General features: G+C 45.3%; 1 pseudogene; it reads left to right on the forward strand.

The window, feature by feature from the left end:
* The first annotated feature begins 928 nt into the window (after positions 1 to 928).
* Positions 929 to 16,878, forward strand: part of LOC101126158 (putative pyridoxal-dependent decarboxylase domain-containing protein 2) — a 45,882-nt pseudogene continuing 29,932 nt past the window's right edge.

The raw sequence follows: 16,878 nt of genomic DNA on the forward strand, positions 1-16,878 counted from the left end.
GTTTACACAGATTTCGGGACGAAGAGTATAAAACAGGAGAGAAAAGGAGTAAGATTGTGGTTGCAGCGTCATCGCAGAGGTGAAGCGTTCCATTGATTGCCACTGTGGTAGTCTACATCAGTTTCCCACATTAAGGTGGGAGGAATCTACTAAGCAAATGTACGCCCTCCCCATTCGTTCGAAACACATTGCAGTAAAATTACAAAAGTGGCCGGGCGTGGTAGCTCACGCCTGTAATCCCAGCACTTGGGGAAGCTGAGACGGGAAGATCGCCTGAGGCCAGGAGTTTGAAGCCAGCTTGGGTAACATAGTGAGACTCCCCCACCTTCTCTATTAAAATGAGATTTTAATTTTTTTTCTCTTCAGTTCATCGGTTAACAAGATAAAAAATAATAATAAATTAACTTTTTAAAACATTTAAAGTAACGTAGGAGTGGAAGCAGTATGTGGACTCATGGGGCTTGGGTCTGAATCCTACCTAGATCGGCACTGCGAAATGGGGATAATGATCTCCTAGAGCTGCTGAAATAGGAAAATGGAAGAACAGCAGCTGATGTATTATCATTATTACTACTACCCATTACCTGACAAGTCATAATTGTGACATGAAAGAGGCTGGACCAGCTGTTTCAACAATTTTTTCCGTCTAGAATTCGGCGGTAGGGTCTGAGACAACACCTCAGCTTAGATCAGTGCCTTCTCTGAACAGCGTTCACTAAGCAGCCCCCAACCCCAAAACCCCCAAGTCCTCGGGCGCCGAGGACGCTGCGAGTCCTGCGCATGCGCAAGGTTGCTCACTCGCTCACCGCCTCCTTGGCGAATGGCCTGTTCCATTCTGGAGGGATGCCGGCGGGAGGTGAGGCGGGAGACTTGGAAGCCTGGGCCCGGAAGTGAGGTGCGTCACTAGTATTTCCAGCCTTTCACTCCGTGAATAGTACTTTGTGATTATTATACTTCTACCTTGATGATTGCAACAGGCTGCTGGAAAAAGTTTGGTGAACAATCCACCGGGCATCCTCCCCCTTCACCTGCGCACGTTAGGGAGGGCCGGCGTGGTGCCCAGGTACGGAATCCCAGAGGGCTCCGCCCACCGCTACGGGGCCCCGCCCCGCCGCCCCTCAACCATCAGGTTCGGCAGCCGGCGGCACCGCCTGGCAGCTCCTCTTCTTCTCCGCCCCGCTGGCCGCGGGCGCGGGGGACGTCAGCGCTGCCAGCGTGGAAAGAGCTGCGGGGCGCGGGAGGAGGAAGTAGAGCCCGGGACCGCCGGGCCACCACTGGCCGCCTCAGCCATGGACGCGTCCCTGGAGAAGGTCCGTGCCGGGAGGGGGCGATGGGGACGGTGCTGCGGCCCGGGGCTCCCGCTTCCGAGGCAACTGTTTCCCAGTCGCGAGCTGCCATTGTGACCCGGACAGGGGGACGTGGGCTGACAGGCCCCGCCTGAGGAGGCCTCGCCGGGAGGGCGGCTGGGGCCCGGGCGCGTCACGGGGCCGGGTGTCTCTTGGGTCCCCGTGGGCCGAAGAGGCTGGGCGGGGTTCCGTGGGGGCCGCGAGGGGCCCGGAGCCCAGGACTGGGACCGCGGGGCCGACCTTGGGCCCTGCCGAGGTTCCGCGAGTGGCCGGCCTGAGCTCGGCTGGCCCTTTCGGAGGACCGGGAGCTCTCCGTTGGCGGCCCCAGATGCTCCCGGAAAGAAACCGCAGTTATTTCAGAGCCAGCTGCAAACCTGTCGGTTTTTCTTGGTCTCCGAGTTAGGAATGAAAATTGCTAAAGCAGTGGTTTTCCAACTTCAGCTTGAGTGGGAATCACCTGGGGCCTTTGGTAAAATGCGGAGGTTCAGTCCCGGGGTCAGAACCTCTGGGGGCGGGACCGGGAACTGCGTGTTTAACAGCCACCGCCCCCCTCCCACTCCGCCCCACGCAGGTGATTCTGATGCTGAGCCTGCGATCACTGGGCGAGAACCTCTGAGTTCCAGAAAGGGGTGGGTGTTGCGTAGATTGCGAATTGAGTTTCGGGGATCGCAGCTGCTCCACAACTTCCTGGCTCCCCCATTCCAGTGGCGAGGAGGGATCCCCGAGTCAACTCGAAATCCACTGGTAACAGAGCCTACCTCTGGTTTCCCCTTGGGGGAACAGCAGCATGGTGTACCTGGCTGACTGCTCTACCATGTGAAACGGATTCTCATTGTCCCAGTGTTAGGGCTTGTAAATGGAAACCGGTTTGGGTTTCTTCACGGATTCCTGCTTTCGGTACCTGACATTCTGCCCTCCCTCAAAGCCCTTCTCTCTGTTCCAGCTTGGGAGTCTGCTTGTCCAATCCAGTGCATACCCGGTTTTTCATGCATGTGGCATTCAGGAGCAATGCTCGTGTTTTAAGACGGGTACATTTTAATTTTGAGCTGGCAGGAATAACATATTTTGTCTTTTTTCAAGGCAGCAGCTGCTGTAGATTTTGTTCACTTGTCACTGGAGAGTTAAAGGCAGTAATTGTAAAGGCTGGGCCAGATGTCTTCATGTGCTCACAGTGGTATAGACTATTCCTGGGTTGCTTAGCATAAATTGGGTGGAAGACAAGAAAAAGATAATATGGTTTTCTTGTGCCATCTCTGGGGTGAATGTTACGTATTTTCCTGGCTGGGAATAAAGTCTTTCCGGTCGTCTGATTAGCAGGGTGTCTACCTTTTGGTACTTTGAGTTTGTCCAGATGAGTGGTTCTTAAAGCAGGGGGCAATTTATTTCCCCAGGGGACATTTGGCTATCTCTGGACATATTTTTGATTGTCACAGTGGGGGCAGGGAGGTGCTGCCGGTACCTAGTGGGTAGAGGCCAGGGACGCCTCTAAACATCCTACCTTGCACAGGACAGCCCCCCACGCTGGAGAATTCTCTGGCCCAAAATGTCAGCAGTGTTGAGGCTGAGAAATCCTGGTCAAGATCATGTTTATAACACCAGCAGTTGAGTACAAAATGATGCAAAGTGGTGTTATCAATTTCCTAAGAAGGTGGGTGGGCTTCATGTGATTGTAATTGGAATCCTGAAGAACTGGGGTGATCTTTCCTCCAGGAATAATTAGCCTTTATAGGAAAATCTGCAGGGTGGGTCAGAATCCTGCTTTAAATATTACTTTTCTGGCATTTGATCAGTAGGTTACAGTGGTTGCTCCCTAAGTGTTAATTGATGATAAAAGATCTTAAACTCTCTCAATGAGGATCTCAAGAGGGACTGAAATTCCAGTGTGTTTAATATTGGAGCATTCACAAAAATTGTAGTGATCTTTTAGGAATTCAGAACATGTGGGCTGGAGGTTTCTGCCTTAGGTCAATGTGAAAATTCTGAGTGTAAGTTTTTCAGAACTATGGGACTTACTTTTTTTTTTTTTTTTTTTTTTTGAGAGGGAGTCTCGGTCTCTTGCCCAGGCTGGAGTGCAGTGAGGCGATCTCGGATCACTGCAACCTCCGCCTCCCGGATTCAAGTGATTCTCCTGCCTCAGCCTCCCGAGCAGCTGTGACTACAGGCGTGTGACACCACACCCGACTAATTTTTGTATTCCCAGTAGAGATGGGGGTTTCACCATGTTGGTCAGGATGGTCTCAAACGCCTGACCTTGTGATCCTTCAGCCTCAGCCTCCCACAGTGCTGGGATTACAGGCGTAAGCCACTGCACCTGGCTGGGACTTAGATTTATATTCCCTGAAGTAATACAGGGCCTTAGATGGAATGAACGATTTATATTGGTGCTAATTGGGCAGAAAAGAAACAGCATTGCTGTAATATGAATGTTGATGACTTTATGTTCTGAAAAATAGTCTGGGTCAAAGTGAAACATTTAATTGTGTTCATTATTCCTGTTTCTTTGAGGAATAGACTATCCTGCGTTAAATTCTACATTGTTAATATAAACTCAAGAGCTATGTGAGCAGTTGTGAATGATCCCATTTAAACTGATTCTTGCGTAATTTATACTGATTACAGAAACCACAATGTTATTTGATGCTCACCCTCTAAAATTTAAAATAATATCTCTCACTTTAAAATGTATGTGAAAAAACAAAAACAAAATGTAGTATGCGATCATCATTTAGTAGAATCACTCAATGATTTGGATTTGGTCCAAATATAATTCTGTCCCTTGTTTTTTCTGTTATGTAAATGTGCAGACCTGTGATAACAGAGCCATTTTCTCGTCACGATTTGCTTTTCTTCCACAACAGTATCAGTTTTCTTGTATCTGAGATCAGTGATGTCCCAATAAATCAGATGGGTTAATTGAGGAGGCAAAGGAAATTCAAACTTAGGAGAGTAGGAGTAGGGGCTTTGCCCCTGCCCCCCACTGTATGTCCAAGGCATAAGGAACAAGGCCCTGTAGCAGAGTCTCACAGTGTGTACTTATGTTAATATTCAATAAGGAAAATGCCACAGGAAGTAATCACTATATTGATGAAGATTTTAAGTTATTAAACACACCTTCCAGTAAAAACCTGTTATATTATTATTATTTTTGAGACAGGATCTCTCTCTGTCACCCAGGCTGGAGAGCCGTGGTACAATCTTGGCTCACTGCAACGTCCGTCTCCAGGGCTCAAGTGATCCTCGCGCCTCAGCCTCCTGAGTAGCTGGGACTACAGGCACTCACCCCCACACTGAGCTAATTAAAACAATTTTTTTTTTTTTCTCGAGACAAGGTCTCACTATATTGCCCAGGCTGGTCCCAACCTCCTGGGCTCAAGCCATCCTCTTGCCTTAGCCTCCCAAAGTGCTGGGATTATAAGCATGAGCCACCGTGCCAGGCCAAAACCTGCTACTCTAAACTTGTAGAATAGCCCAGACCTTTTTCTGTTGGTTAAAAGATCTCATTCTTCCTGGGTATTATGTTTAGGCAAGGTATACTGCAGTTTGTTTGCATTTACTTTAATTCTGTCCTTGAGCAAACTTGAAGCAGTTTCTCAGCGTCAGCACTACTGATATTTTGGGTCAGATAATTTGCTGTTATGGGGGCTGGCCTGTGCATGGCAGCATGCTTAGCAGTGTCCCTGACCTCTGCTCAGTAGATGCTAGTCGCACTCCCTACCCCCAGTTGTAACAATAAGAAATGTCTCAAGATGGGGTCAGTTGTCCCCCAAGGGGTAGAGGGAATTGCCTGTCGTTGAAAGTCCCTAATTTAGGGAATCTAGAGCTACAGTTCCGGTTTGGTCACCACTAGCCATATTTGGCAGTTTACATTGAGATTAAAATTAAACACAATTTAAAATTCGTTTCCTCAGTCATGCTAGCCACATTTCAAGTGCTCAGCAGCCACATGTGGCTGATGTCTGCTACACTGGGCGGCACAGATGTGGAACATTTCCATCGCAAAGAAGGTTCCGCTGGACAGTGCTAAGAGCTGGCAATTCGTTTTTTTTTTTTTGAGATGGAGTCTCCCTCTGTCGCCCAGGCTAGAGTGCAGTGGCACAGTCTCGGCTCACTGCAACCTCTGCTTTCCAGGTTCAAGCGATTCTCCTGCCTTAGCCTCTCAAGTAGCTGGGATTACAGGCACCCACCACCACACCTGGCTAATTTTTGTATTTTTAGTAGGGATGGGATTTCACCATATTGACCAGGCTGGTCTCAAGCTCCTGACCTCAAGTGATCCACCTGCCTCGGCCTCCCAAAGTGCTGGGGTTACAGGCGTGAGCTACTGTGCCCGGCCAATTACTTGTTATATCTAATTCTCATCTCTGAAAGAGGCAACTTTGACCCTGTTTCTGACCTAAATCAGCACAACTCAGCCCATTTTTGATTCTTGAACTCATCCCGAGCTAAGTGTTTCTTTCCTGCTAATTGGGCCTGATTTTAGAAAATTCTTTGTCACCTTGCTGTTATGCTAGAGGTTTATAGCAGCATCAATGGAACATTCCTGATCATTACTTACTGATAAGGACTCCGAGAATTTCTATTCCTGCTCCTTCCTTAAAAAGCATGAGAAAAGAACCCCTGTTAGGCAAGGTTGAAATGACCAGTTTCCGTGTATGGCTTTATAGATCCCACTCTTTTATATAGAGTGAGAGGAGATGAGAGGCTGTAATTGTAGCTTTCATATAAAGCCAACTCCAATGTTATAATGTGAGGGTTTTGCATACAGATGCGTGGTGGCTGTGGCTGTAAATGGTTATCTAATACTGGCTGTCAGGGAAAACTGATGGGACTCGGCCATAGTACAAAGTTCCTGATCCTAGATGTTTATGGCTTTGTTCATTCTTGATTTATTCAAGATTGCAGGGGAAGTCAGTGGCAGAGCTATTGATGGTCCCATTTCCGTCTTTGCTCCACTATATCTAGGATTATATGAGTTATAGGTAGAAGTTGCTTGAGCTTGATTTCATCTGTTGTCACCTAAAGCAGAAACCTATTTTGATTTATAATTTTTTTTTGAGACGGACTCTTGCTCTGTCACCCAGGCTGGAGTGCAGTGGTGCGATCTCACCTCTATGCGACCTCTGCCCCACTGCAACCTCTGCCCCCTGGGTTCAAGCAATTCTCCTGCCTCAGCTTCCCGAGTAGTTGGGATTATTTTTGTGCCACGCCCGGCTAATTTTTTTTTTTTATTTTTTATTTTTTTGAGATGGAGTCTCACCCTGTGGCCTAGGCTGCAGTGCAGTGGCACAGTCTCGGCTCACTGCAAGCTCCACCTCCCAGGTTCATGCCATTCTTCTGCCTCAGCTGGGACTACAGGCGCCCACCACCACGCCCAGCTAATTTTTTGTATTTTTAGTAGAGATGTGGTTTCACTAAGTGTTAGCCAGGATGGTCTCGATCTCCTGACCTCCGCCTCAGCCTCCCAAAGTTCTGGGATTACAGGCGTGAGCCACCGCGCCCGGCCAATTTTTGTATTTTTAATAGAGACGGGGTTTCGCCATGTTGGCCAGGCTGGTCTCCAACTCCTGACCTCAAGTAATCTGCCCACCTTGGCCTCCCAAAGTGCTGGGATTACAGGTGTAAGCCACTGCACCCAGCCTTGATTTATAATTTTTATTAATCGAAGGTGAGCTGTGGTCAAAGCCCAGTGCTGAGTGCTGACAGAGACACAAGGTGAGTAAGATGTGGCCCCTGCAGGAGGTCGCGTTCTGGTAAGGGAGTATACTTTTTTTGGACAAATCCTTGTATAGAAAGGGATAAAAAGCATAGGAATTAAGAAACAAATTGTGAGTGCAAGGAGCAAGAGACCAGGAAAGATTATGTGGAAGAGATTCTTTAGGCAGAATATTTAGCTCAGAATTATGCTTTTCTAGAGTTTAATTGTAAATGTAATGCAGACCTTTACGAGTGTGCCTCATATTATTGCTGGTAGATAAAAATCAAGAAACAGGAAAAGCATTTCATCTTTATCTTTCTGATTTGATCGCTCGCTAACAATCCCTGAACAAGGTAAATCCTGAATGGTGATAATCATTCAACCTTCATCTCTGCTAAAAGCATTTCTTTTCCTCCCAGGCAAAAACAAACAGTGCCTGCTGTCTAGCACTAGTTAAACTAGTTAAACACTGCCTATAAAGAAGCTTATCTTAAGGAAGAGTTATAACAGTATCTGCTTCTGTTTAGCAATTTTCTTTTTGTTCCGGAATAAAGGTGTGATTCCAGGTAAACAATAAAGTTTTTAGAAATAGAGCTTCCCTATTGTATGCTATTTTTCCATCAGTGTCATTCTCTGGAAGTGTTTACTCATGTTATAAGATCTGTGTGAACTGACACTGCAGTAGTGGTCTCTGGGAACACAGGTTTTTGGAACACGGAGTTGGATCTCTAGCATCTCCAACATATATCTGAGTCAAGTGATTAGAGGCTTTTTCCCTCCTTCACATACTGCTCTCTGACTGAGATGTGATCTGTGCAGTTAACTTTGCTGCCTCCTTTCCACTGTTGGGTATTTTTGTCCTTTTCTTTTGTTTCTTTTTTTTTTTTGAAATGGAGTTTTGCTCTTGTTGCCCAGGCAGGAGTGCAGTGGTGCGATCTTGGTTCACTGTAACCTCTGCCTCTGGGTTCAAGCAATTCTCCTGTGTCAGCCTCCTGAGTAGCTGGGATTACAGGCGCCCACCACCACGCCCGGCTAATTTTTTGTATTTTTAGTAGAGACAGGGTTTCATCATGTTGGCCAGGCTGGTCTTGAACTCTGTACCTCAGGTGGGCCACTGCACCCAGCCTATTTTTGCCCTTTTCTTTCCGATTTTCTGCCTATCTTCTTGAGGAATTTGTAAGATTAAATACTTATAGTTACACCTTATACAGTACTTGGCTAACCCTTTGCAACTAGGAAGATTATGATGCTTAATGAGCCAGTAATTACAGTATGTCTTCATATTCTCACAGACACACTCAAGCGTAGAGACCATGATGGTTAAAAATAAGACTTTCAAATGACAATATCCAGTTCTTAGAAGATGAGAGGAGACGGCTGACCATGGTGACTCATGCCTGTACTCCCAGCACTTTGGGAGGCCGAGGTGGGTGGATCACCTGAGTTCAGGAGTTCAAGACCAGCCTGGCCAACGTGGTGAAACCTCATCTCTACTAAAAATACAAAAATTAGCCAGGTGCGGTGGCTCACGCCTGTAGTCCCCAGCTACTCAGGACATTGTGCCACTGCAACAGAGTGAGACTCCATCTCAAAAAAAAAAAAAGAAGATTGGAGGAGACACAAGTTCTGGTTCTTAATTAAATAACTATACTGTTGAATCAGGCAAAAATACTTACAAATATAGAAACTGAGACTCCAATAAGATAAACCAGGTTTACAAGTCACTGTATCAGCTTGGAGGATTCCTGTCCTGTTCTCTCATCCTTGGCCCATAAGGAACATTATGTTCTTGCTGTGGCTTCTCAGTGGTATGTATTATAATAGACGTGTGTGGTGTTTGGGGAACTTGTTTAACTAGTGCCAGACAGCAGGCACTGTTTGTTTTCGCCTGGGAGGAAAAGAAATGCTTTTTGCAGAGATGAAGGTTGAATGATGATCACTATTCAGCATTTACCTTGTTCAGAAAGCTGTGGGAGGCAAGAGTAGTTAAGTTAGGAACAGCTGTCTGGAGCTTTACCTCTTGCTTTTTATCTCAGCTGAAGGTAGGTGGTGATTTTTTATATGTCTAATGCATATGGTATAAACTAGCATCTGATAACTCCAAGGTCTTCTAATATGAGCAGCTGGTTTCTCTTTAGTTAGCCCTAAGAGGCCTCCGAAATAAGTCCTAAAAGTCCCCCAAATAAGAACATTCCTCTCCTGAAAAAAAAAACTTTGTTGAAACGAAAGTATTATATACTTCCAGCACTGATGAATGTTACAATTAATATACTTTTAAAAATAAATTTTAGACTTTCTTTGTTATAGAGGCTGCTTCTCTTAAAAGCCTTCTCTTGGCCAGGTATGGTGGCTCATGCCTGTAATCTCATCACTTTGGGAGGCCGAGGCGGGCAGATCATGAGGTCAGGAGATCGAGGCCATCATGGCTAACATGGTGAAACCCCGTCTCTACTAAAAATACAAAAAACTAGCCAGGTGTCGTGGCATGTGCCTGTGGTCCCAGCTAATTGGGAGGCTGAGGCAGGAGAATCGCTTGAACCCGGGAGGCGGAGGTTGCAGTGAGCCGAGATCACGCCACTGTACTCCAGCCTAGGCGACAGAGCAAGACTGCGTCTCAAAAAAAAAAAAAAAGCCTTCTCTTTGAAGGCTTAGCTCTGTATCTCTTAAACAGCTGTTATTCATGTCAGTTATTCATGTACCATCTGTGAATTTGGCCATATCACTGTACCAGCCTATACTATTATTTGCTTAGTATTTTCTTTTAAATCTACTTTACATCAATTTACTCCCCCTTTATGAAAAATTGAGGGACAGTTTACATACAACAAATATACCCATTTTAATTATATAGTTTGTGTTTTGGAAGTTGTATATAGTGATATTACCACCAGCATGATCAAGATACAAAGCATTGACCTGGTGCAGTGGCTCACACCTGTAATTTCAACACTTTGGGAGGCCAAGGAAGGATGATCTCTTGAGCCCAGGAGTTTGAGGGCAGCCAGGGCAACACAGTGAGACCCCTATCTCTATAAAAAATAAAAACTTAGCCAGGCTTGTTGGCATGCACCTGTAGTCCCACCTACTTGGGAGGCTGAGGTGAGAGGATCGCTTGAGCCCAGGAGGGTGAGGCTGCAGGGAGCCACGATAGTGCCACTGCACTTGGCCTGGGTGACAGAGTGAGACCCTGTCTCAGAAAATAAGTCCCCTACCCACCCACCCCAAAAAAGGTACAGAGCATTTCTGTCTCCCTGAAAATGTCCCTATGTCCCTTTGCAGTGGATCCCTGCCCTGCTTTCTGTCACTCTAGCCCTCTTTACCCACCCATCCCATCCCTGCACCCCCGCCTTTTTTTTTTTTTTTTAACTTAGATTTGTGCTCAACTGTAATGTCTCTAAATTCTGGGATTTGAGGTGTGTGTTTGTGTGGGTTTTTTTTTTTCCCAAATCACATAAAAGTGAGAGAGAGAGAGAGAGAGAGTGTGTGTGTGTGTGTATGTATGTGTGTGTGTATATACATATATATATATATATATATTTTTTTTTTTTTTTTTTTTTTTTTCTGAGACGGACTCTCACCCTGTCGCCCAGGCTGGAGTGCAGTGGCGCCATCTCGGTTCACTGCAACCTCCACCTCCCAGATTCAAACGATTCTCCTGCCTCAGCCTCCTGAGTAGCTGGGGTTACAGGCACACCACCACGCCCAGGTAATTTTTTATATCTTTAGTAGAGATGGGATTTCACCATGTTGGACAGGCTGGTCTCAAACTCCTGTCGTGATCCGCCCGCCTCTGCCTCCCAAAGTGCCGGAATTACAGGCATGAGCCACCGCTGCCGGCCAAATGTATAATTTTTTAAATTCACACTTTGGTGAACTGGTTTACCTGAGGAAAAGTGTTGATTAGTGTGTTTTCAAAAGATGAGATTTTTTTTTTTTTCCCCCTGAAACAGAGTCTTGCTCTGTCACCTAGGCTGGAGTGCAGTGGTACATTCTTGGCTCACTGCAACCGCTGCCTCCTGGGTTCAAGCAATTCTCCTGCCTCAGCTTCCTGAGTAGCTGGGATTACAGGTGCCCGCCATTGTACCCGATTAGTTTTTGTATTTTTAGTAGAGATGGGGTTTTACCATCTTGGCCAGGCTGGTCTCGAACTCCTGACCTCGTGATCTGCCCACCCCGGCCTCCCAAAGTGCTGGGATTACAGGTGTGAGCCACTGCTCCCAGCCTAAGATGAAAAAATTTTTAAAGTGACTAGTTCATTAATTCCCAAATCTTAGGCTCTAAAGACACCTTTTATTTCTATTGTAGTTACCAGTTTTGGAAGATATGATAAACAACTTTTTTTTTTTTTTTTTTTTTTTTTTTTTTGAGACGGAGTCTTGGTCTGTCGCCCAGGCTGGAGTGCAGTGGCACAATCTCGGCTTACTGCAAGCTCAGCCTCCCGGGTTCACACCATTCTCCTGCCTCAGCCTCCCTAGTAGCTGGGACTACAGGCGCCGGCCACCACACCTGGCTAATTTTTTGTATTTCTAGTAGAGACGGGATTTCTACTGTGTTAGCCAGGATGGTCTCCATCCACCTGCCTCAGCCTCCCAAAGTGCTGGGATTACAGGTGTGAGCCACCGCACCCGGCCTTGCCAATTTATGATTTTCCATTAGCTTTTTTGAAAAATTGAGAGTTCCTCCTTGACCTCCTTTACCATCTTACTTTGCATTTGATTCTTGACTTTTCCTCCAACATTTAAATTGTCAGAACTTTTAAGCAATTTTAACATTACATATGTAATATTTCTTCTGGTAGTGAGGGAGTATTTTAATATCCCATACTGTCTGAAAGTGATAAAAATCACCTAGCATAAAAACGATTCTTGGCCAGGCACTGTGGCCCACATTTCTAATCTCAGCACTTTGGGAGGCCAAGGCAGGAGAATTGCTCGTGAAGCCAGGAGTTTGAGATCAGCCTGGGCGACATAGTAGGACCATGTCTCTCCAAAATATTTTTAAAAATTAGCTAAGTGTAGTGGCATGTGCCTGTAGCCATGTCTGCTCAGGGGTCTGAGGTTAGAGGATCACTTGAGCCCGGGAACTCAAGGCTGCAGCCAGCTATGATCACGCCACTGTGACAGCCTGGACGATAGAGCGAGGTCATGTCTCAAAAAAAAAAAAAGTTTGTAAAAAATGCTCATGAAGGTGTGAATAGTAGGGCTTGTTTTATAAAATGAGCTAACTATTAAAGTCTCAGTTCTGGCTGGGTGCAGAGGCGCACGCCTGTAATCCCAGCACTTTGGGAGGTCAAGGCAGGCAGATTATCTGAGGGCGGGAGTTTGATCCGGCCAACATGGTAAGACCCCATCTCTACTAAAAATACAAAAAAATTAGCTGGGCGTGATGGCGGGCGCCTGGAATCCCAGCTACTCAGGAGGCTGAGGCAGCAGAATCACTTGAACCCGGGAGGCGGAGGTTGCAGTGAGCCGAGATCAAGCCACTGCACTCCAGCCTGGGAGACAGAATGAGACTCCATCTCAAAAAAAGTCTCAGTTCTGTGACAGTGAGCATGCAATTGAATGGTTCTTCTTAGGAAAGGAGAATTAAATCATACCTATCATGCAACTGTGTTAGATAAAATTGTAGCAAAAATATTGAACCCAGTTCATTTATACAGCAGAATTAACTGTACTTGAAATATAATTTATGAATTTGTAGAGAGGTAAAACTGTGTCTAAATTCTCAGCAATTAGTATCTATCAGAAAATGTGCACGTAGATATACCCACTCTGTAAATGCTTTGTTGCAGTTTTTTTGGTTCTGGGATTTTTGTTTGAGACAGAGTCTTGCTCTGCTGCCCAGGCTAGAGTGCAGTGGCGCGTTCTTGGCTAACTGCAATCTCCACCTCCCAGGTTCAAGTGATTCTTGTGCCTCAGCCTCCTGAGTAGCTGGGACTACAGGCGCACACCGCCACGCCCAGCTAATATTTGTAGTTTTAGTAGAGACGGGGTTTCACCATGTTGGCCAGGCTGGTCTCAAACTCTTGACATCGGGTGATCTGCCCCGCTTTGGCCTCCCAAAGTGCTGGTTTTACAGGTGTGAGCCACCATGCCTGGCCGTGCTTTCACTCTTAAAAATGCTTGGGTTTAAGAGTTGGTGGAAAAAGGAAAAAAAAAAAAAAAGCCCTGATCTGGATGATGAGTTTACGGCCATCTAGTTGAGACTGTTGTAAAGTAGAAATTTTCCCTGTAAAGAGTCACTTTCTTCCCAGGTGAAAACATTAATCAAGCAAGGATAATCTTTAAAATTAAACCTTAGTTCTAAATATGATTTTTGAGTACAAGCTTTTTTAAAGTGTTGAGTTGCTTCATTTACTTACTTGATAAAATTGAGAAGCAGTATTGCCCAGTGGTTAAGAGCACTGGTCCTAGAATTTTACTTAGTTTTAAGTTCTGGCTCTAAAATGTACTATGATTTGGGGCTTGTGAGGAAGTAATGTGTGTAGAGGCGTTAATTATTAGCACAATGCCTGGAATATAGTAAGCAACCCAGTAAGTATTAGTAATTATAAGGATCATAAATCTGATTGAATACTTACTCTGTGTCTGACCCTGCACTCAGTGCTAAGGGATTCAGAAATTATTTGACATTCTTCCCAGGAACTTGACATAGAATACTGTTTTTCCTTTGTTTTTTTGTTTTTGTTTTTTGAGATGGAATTTTGCTGTCGCCTAGGCTGGAGTGCAGTGGCACCATCTCTGCTCACTGCAGCCTCCGCCTCCCAGGTTCAAGCAGTTCTCCTGCCTCAGTCTCCCGAATAGCTGGGATTACAGGCACCCCCCACCACGCCTGGCTAATTTCTGTATGTTTAGTAGAGACGGGGTTTTGCTATGTTGGCCAGGCTGGTCTCAAGCACCTGGCCTCAGGTGATCCGCCAACCTTGGCCTCCCAAAGTGCTGGGATTACAGGTGTGAGCCACTGCGCCTGGCCTGTTTTTTTTTTCTGCCAACATTATCAAACAATTTCCTATGTACTAACTAATAGACATCTTTATACATCTTTATACAATTTAATTCTTCATTTAGGTTTGTGTCTGGCTGTTGCCCTGGTGTTGTTTATTAATGTTGATCATACAGCTATTTTGACATTGCCCACAGCTATTGAGTATAAGAAATGTGATGAAGAAAGTGGTAGCTGCCCTCAGTAGAAGCTTATGAAGACGCTGTTTTTAGTTTTAAGGGATCAGTTAATCTACAACTTTTCATAGAGCATTCATTGATTTAGATCTTAATATTATCCTGAAACTGGATAATACTTTATATTTTGAATTATCCAATTAATGCAACAAACACGTGAGGGTCTATGGCATTGGAGTCATTGTTCACATTTATTCACCCAAACTTAACTATCAGTGATGCTTTTCCTACCCACCCACTCCCCCCTGGGCTTACTCCCTGAAGAGCAAGAACGATTTATTTATTTTTATTTAATTTTTTGAGACAGTCTTGCTCTGGCGCCAAGGCTGAAGTGCAGTGTCGCAATTTCAGCTCACTGCAGCCTCTAACTCCTGGGTTCAAGCGATTCTCCTGCCTCAGCCTTCCAAGTACCTAGGACTACAGGCATACGTGACCATGCCCAGCTAATTTTTGTATTTTTAGTAGAGATGGGATTTTGCCATGTTGGCCAAGCTGGTCTCGAACTCCTGGGCCTCAGGTGATCCGTCCACCTCGGCCTCCCAACGTGCTGGGATTATAGGCGTGAGCCACTGCGCCCGGCCAGCAAGAACAATTTAAACATAAGCCAGTTTACATTTACATAAACTGCATGTGCACTCCAGAGTCAGAGATTCACCTGGGGATTGTGAATCTGCATTTCCCTCCTGCCTTTCAGTTTAAGCAGCTGGTCATTACATGGGATTTTAGTGTTTATAAATGCATGTTCACACAATGCGGCTTCTAAACTATTTTGTGTGTATATATATGTATTATATATGTATTTAGATGTGTGTGTGTGTGTGTGTGTGTGTGTGTGTGTGTGTATTTGTTGTTGTCGAGACAGGTTCTCACTCTGTTGACCAGGCTGGAGTGCAGTGGTGTGATCATGGCTCACCACCAGAGCCTCAACCTCCCAGGCTCAAGTGATCATCCCACCTAAACCTCCCAAGTAGTTGGGACTACAGGCATGCACCACCACGCCTGGCTGATTTTTGTATTTTTTGCAGATATGGGGTTTTGTCATATTGCCTAAGCTGTATTTTGTCTATTTTTTTTTTTTGGTTTTTTTTTTTGAGACAAGTTGTTGCTCTGTCACCCAGGCAGTGGCACAATCTTGTCTCACTGTAACCTTGACCTCCTGGGCTCAAGCAATCCTCTTGCCTCAGCCTCCTGAGTAGCTGAGACCACAGGCATGCACTACCATGCCCAGCTTACTTTTTTTGTATTTTTTGTAGAGACGAGGTTTTGCCATGTTGCCCAGGCTCATCTCAAACTCCCGGACTCAACTGATCCTCCTGGCTTGACCTCTCAAAGTGCTGGGATTACAGGCACGAGCCACCACACCTGGCATATTTTATCTATTCTTAACGGAAATATTCATTATAATTCTGTTGAAAGCTGTGTTGCACTTAGAGAACAGTATGTTGATATCCACTCTGGCATGCCTTCCTAAGGGATTTTCAGGTTAATGTGACAATTGGAGAATTGAGCTAACTTTAGACCCGTGGTCTAAAGAGAAGTCAAAATTAGTAGGAGTCTGAATCCTTGCCTTCAAGAAGCTTGTAATCTAATTGGAGAGCACGTTTATACTGGAAAGCACATCTATAAAACAATTCACAGTAAAGGGTGTAAGGAATCATGAGGATAAATGGCAGCCGCAACAACTGCAAGCATTCTGTCCCATTGTCCCCATAAATACAACCAACATTGTTAAGCAACAAATCTAGATTTTTGGTTTAGGAAAAAAGGCATCAGTATCATTAGAGGGGATGGGAAAGAGCAAAAGTGGCTTTATCTGTAAAGGCTTCCTGGAATTATTGACTTGTAACTGAATAGGTGCTAGGCGAGAGATAGATAAAAGTCATGAGGATGTTTCAGACAGGATGGTCGTTGGGAGCATGAAGGTGTGAATCAAGCCAAACTGTTTATCTTATCATTTGGCTAGGTGGTAGGGGACACATGGGAGTGTCACAGCAGTGAGGATCGTCAGGAGCATCACCAGCTGACTCAGGGGTGAAGATAAATTCTCTTGACCATCATATTCCTCATTCTCCTCACTGTCAGCACTGAGGCCTTTTTCGAGTGCTTTCTGAGCCTTCTCATAGTTAAAGTGGTGAATTTTATTGAAAACACTTGTTTTAAAATTTGTCTATTTTATCTAAAAATTTGGTCGTGGCTAAATGATTACCTTGTAAGCCCTTGTGGGAGCCAGTGTGATATAATAGAGGTCAGAAACAAGAGTCAGGGACCCCAGGTTTTGGCACCTCATTGTCATTTATCAGCTCCATGACCATAGGCAAGTCACTTAACCTCTCTGCATCTTAGTTTCCTCACCTCCAAAATGTTAGACCAGAATCAGATGTTTTTATGCTATACTTTTTTTTTTTTTTTTTGAGACAGGGTTTTACTCTGTTCCAGGCTGGAGTGCAGTGACACAATCATAGCTTACTGTAGCCTCAAACTCCCAGGCTCAAGTGATCCTCCTACCTCTGCCTCCCAAGTAGCTAGGACTACAGGGGTGCACCACCACACCCAGCTAATTTATTTCTCACTATGTTGCCCAAGCTGATCTGAAACTCCTGGCCTCAAGTGATTCTTCTGCCTTGGCCTTCAAAAGAATTTTTTTTCTTCTTTTCAATGA

This window comes from Gorilla gorilla, chromosome 18, assembly GCF_029281585.2.
Source record: "Gorilla gorilla gorilla isolate KB3781 chromosome 18, NHGRI_mGorGor1-v2.1_pri, whole genome shotgun sequence".
Taxonomy (NCBI): Eukaryota; Metazoa; Chordata; class Mammalia; order Primates; family Hominidae; genus Gorilla; species Gorilla gorilla.